Source organism: Callospermophilus lateralis, chromosome 2 (genome assembly GCF_048772815.1).
Source record: "Callospermophilus lateralis isolate mCalLat2 chromosome 2, mCalLat2.hap1, whole genome shotgun sequence".
Lineage (NCBI taxonomy): Eukaryota > Metazoa > Chordata > Mammalia > Rodentia > Sciuridae > Callospermophilus > Callospermophilus lateralis.
Window position 1 is genome coordinate 77587450 of NC_135306.1, and position 4348 is coordinate 77591797.

At 46.0% G+C, this 4348-nt stretch overlaps 1 pseudogene; it reads right to left on the reverse strand.

The window, feature by feature from the left end:
• Positions 1-795: 795 nt before the first annotated feature.
• On the reverse strand, positions 796-1623 carry LOC143386419 (pyrroline-5-carboxylate reductase 3 pseudogene; annotated as a pseudogene).
• Between the last annotated feature and the right edge of the window lie 2725 nt (positions 1624-4348).

The window sequence follows — 4348 nt, forward strand, 5'->3', positions numbered from 1 at the left end:
TAGTCCTAGCTTTTCTGACTTGTGGTCCATCTTAAGGGACGTACTTCAGAGTCGAATCCTGCAGAGGCCAGTGTAATGATGCCATGGCCACAGGACCTCCAAGACTTCTGACCCAAGAGGCCATCCCAGGGCCTGGCTCCACCTGACTATGTGCCAGGAGCTTAAGGTCCAAAGGAGGGAGGGGACATCTGGCTGGCAGGGGGGGTCTCCTCTCCCAGACACTGAGCAGCCTCTCTGACTGCCCACTGCCCACCTGGTACTGCCCAAACACTGAGGTGGACCCAGCAGGCACACAGCCTTCCCAACAGCAGCAGGCCACGCTTACTGGCTTTAAGGAGGGAAGGGTGCATCTTGTGCAGACTCCATGTTCCTGTGCAGGTCCTGGAGCTGGGATGAGAGCGCTGGCCAGGCTGCACTGCTGAGAAATCTGAGGAAGGGCCAGCGCTCCAGACCAGTCCCAGCTACTCTTGTTGCCAGCAGCTCTGCTCCTGGCCTCCAACCACCCCAAAATGCAGGCCCCTAAGAAAGAACATCACCCACTATGGTGGGCTCATTAGGGGTAAGGTCACCACAATTACGGGTGGGAGATCCCCACAGGAGCTGTATTTATCTCTGCATTTATCACTTGTGTGGGATGGAAAAAGAATTGTGGTCCTTAAGGGAAGGGAAGGAGGGAACTGGGCGGGGTGGGGTGGGTCTGGGCAGCAAGGAGGCCAGTGTGCCACAAAGGGCTGTTCTAGACACTCAGGAGATTCAGGTGGGTGAGGAGCCACGGCCTCCTCTTGAGCTTGGGACCTATTTCCTGCTGAGCTCTTTCGCCCGGCAGGTGGCAGCTTCCACAGCACTCATAGTAGTCGCTCGCAGTCCACCTTGTTCCAAGGCGTGGAGCCCATAGATGGTGGTGCCAGCTGGTGTAAGCACATCTGTCCGTAGTTGGGCCAGGTGCTGTCCCTCCTGCTGCAGCAGCTTGGCTGTCCCCAGCAGGGTCTGGGCAGCAATGCGGTGAGCCAGAGCACTGGGCATACCCATCTTGATGGCGCCTTCAGCCAGGGCCTCAGAGAATGTGCACACAAAGGCTACACCACTGCCACTGAGGCCAGTGTGGATGTCCACATAAGCCTCAGGCACCTCCTCACACTGCCCACAGGCCTCCAGCAGATTTTGCAGGAGCTTGGCCTCCTCGCTCCCAGCATGGTGACCCCGTGCCATCACCATGGCCCCCTCCTGGACTATGCAGGGCAGATTGGGTGAGACTCGTAGCCCTCGTGTGTTCGGGGGCAGCAGCTCCTCCAGGGCACTCAGGGAGACCCCCGCAGCCACAGACACCAAGACGTGCTCAGCAGTGACCACAGGAGCCACCTCTTTCAGGACAGCTGGCAGGACTTGGGGCTTGGTGGCAAAGATGACCAGCGAGCAGCTCTGCAGCACTTCCTGGTTAGAGTGTGTGATCTGTCAACCCAGAGCCCGGAAGTGGCAGAGGTTCCTGTCTGTTGGTGCACTGGCCAGCACCTGCTTAGCTTCCACTTTGCCTGCTCAGATGAGGCCTTGCGCAATGGCTTCCGCCATGAGGCCCGCGCCCACGAAGCCCACGCGCAGCCGGGCTGGCACCGCCGCAGCCTCCATCGCGTCCCCTCATATATTTTAAAAATAATAAATTGAAGCAAAAGAAACAAAAGAAGAATGAGGAGGAGGAGGAGGAGGAGGAGGTAGAGGTAAAGAAGACTCCAGGTCCTAATGGCATTATTTGATCACTGAAATACAGTTATGCCTAAACCTTGGATCTCTCGGTTACATGAGGCAATAAATTCTAGCCCCCTTATCTTAAAAAAAAAAAAAAAGAAAGAAAGAAAGAAAGAAAGAAACGAAAGAAAAATCAAATAGGGCTGGGGTTATGGCTCAGTGGTAGAGTGCTTGCCTAGAAAAATTGGGTTTGATCCCCAGCACCACATAAAAAAGCTAAATAAACAAAATAAAGGTATTGTGTCCATCTACAACTAAAAGTATTTTAAAACAAACAAATAAAATGAAACTTTACAACAGAAAGACTCTTGAATGGTAGAGATATTACCGCTGGACTTCCCATTTCAATCTGTCCCTAAATAATTCCTCCCAATTCTGGATATTTACCTTAGTGGCTATCTTCCCAAATATAATGCTCTTGGTTTCCTTCTTAATTTCATTTGTTCATCTGCTTTGGTTGCATTTGAAAACTTATCCTGTTTGTCATAGATTCTCTCTGACAATCACAGTTAAACTGATACCACAAACCAGGTTACAGGTGAAACGCCCCATAAAGAGGTGATCTCAGCACTTTCCTGAACAAGCCCTTGGACAGACAGACTCACCTTAACCAAATGCTATACTAAAACAATGATTCAAGTAACAACAGAGTAATTTTCCATAGGTCCTACCACTGATGAGCATTTTACCACTTTTCATATTCAGCCATCCCTCAGTACCCATTGTGTGATTGGTTCCAGACTCCCAGGATACTAAAATAAAAAAGCCCAAGTCCTTTCTATAAAATGACATAACTTATGCACATCCCCCCATATACTTTATTTTTGTTTTTTAATATTTTTTAAGTTGTTGATGGATCTTTGTTTTGTTTACTTATTAAATGTGGTGTTGGGAATCAAACACAGTGCCTCACACACAAGAAGCAAGTGCTCTAAGGCTGAGCTACAACTCCAGCCCCCCCCCCCCATATACTTTAAATCAGCTCTGGTTTACTTATAATACTGACAACAATGTAAGTGCTAGGTAAATAGTTGCTATAATGTATTGTTTAGGGAATAGTGACAAGAAATAAGTCTGTGCATGTTTCAGAACAGACACAAATTTGTTTCAAATATTTTCAAGCCATGTTTGGTTGGATCCGTGGGTGAAGAACCTATTGCTATAGAGAGAAGACTCTATTGTGATAAGTGCTTTCTACATCATCTCATTTGATCCTTCTTTCAACCCTGTATGTAGTCTTCATTTTCCCATTTGAACAAGGAAGGATATGAGGTACAGCAAGGTTCAGCAACTTCCCAAAGCTAGCACAGCTAACTGAAAGTGGCAGTACTGAGAATCAGATGGGACTCCAGACCCTCTGGTCTTAACCATTCGTCTCTCCTAGTTCTCATGAATACCCACTGGGAAGTCTTTGCAGCAAGGTCTCACAGAAGTCAAATGATGGGAATCAATGGTAGGCACTCTGACCCGTCTTTCCCAGGACATTCCTTCATAAAGTGATTCCTTTTGGGCATCTACAGAGAATGATTTTAAGATAAAAGATTTATGGGTGAAAAATATTATAGGAAACATGACGCTCAAACAAAAGATGGAGATCCAAAGTCACTTATCATCAGCAGCCTGTAACTTTCATTCATCTCTAACTCTCTGTCTCCTGCACTGCAAATAGAAGAGGTTGTAGTAGCATGGAATGATAATGGTGATCATCGAGAACCTACTATGTGCATTATACTGACTCTCTATATCTAGTGACTTTAAGCAATCCCAAATATCCTATTAGATTCCAAACTTCTGTAATTACAGACTCTATGAATTAAAATGTTTTGGAAAGGGACATGTGATGATATAAAAATACAACTAGTTGAAAGAGTTTGATTAAAAATTCTGAATAATACAACCTCCAAAAAGTTAATTTTGCCTTTATTCTTCACAGGGCAGCATTGTTTGTACTTGGCAAGTGCACACACTGCGGCCATTATCCTTGTTCTGGGGCAGCAACCAATGACTTTGGTGTGACTAAGAAATAAAGTGCTTAGAGCTGAGCTCTTGGTGGCCTCCTGAACCTTTTGGCTGAGTCCATTTGCCCTGCTGACACCCAAATGGACTTGTGAGAAGCCAGAGTGTTTTGTGAATATGCAGAAGTTTTCCCCAGGGGCACAAAAGGCCTCTATGACTCAAAGAAAATTAGGTTCCGCAGCAGTAAACTGCCCTTTAGGGGGAAAAAAAAGAGAGCAAGAGAAATTCCAGAGAGAAGGGGAAAAAAATGAAACAATAAACTTCAACTACTCCTCCCAATTATAATTAAAACAACAAGGGCAGTAAATGACAACTGCAAATTTTACATATTCGTCTGCCTCAGAGTCATCTTCCAACTGGTTTCCTCTGCATGTATTTATTTTTCTTTAAATATCCCGGGATGTGCACATGATTATCTTTGTGGACATCTTTAGTAAACAGGGAGCTTAGGCATGTTTGCATTGTTCTGGCTTGTTGCAGTTATTGACCTCATTGGATCATGCACTGCTTTGATCACTTAAAAATGAAAGCAGTTTTTACTGCAAATTGCACTGGAATGATTTGAAAACTAAACAAACCAAAAGGACATGTT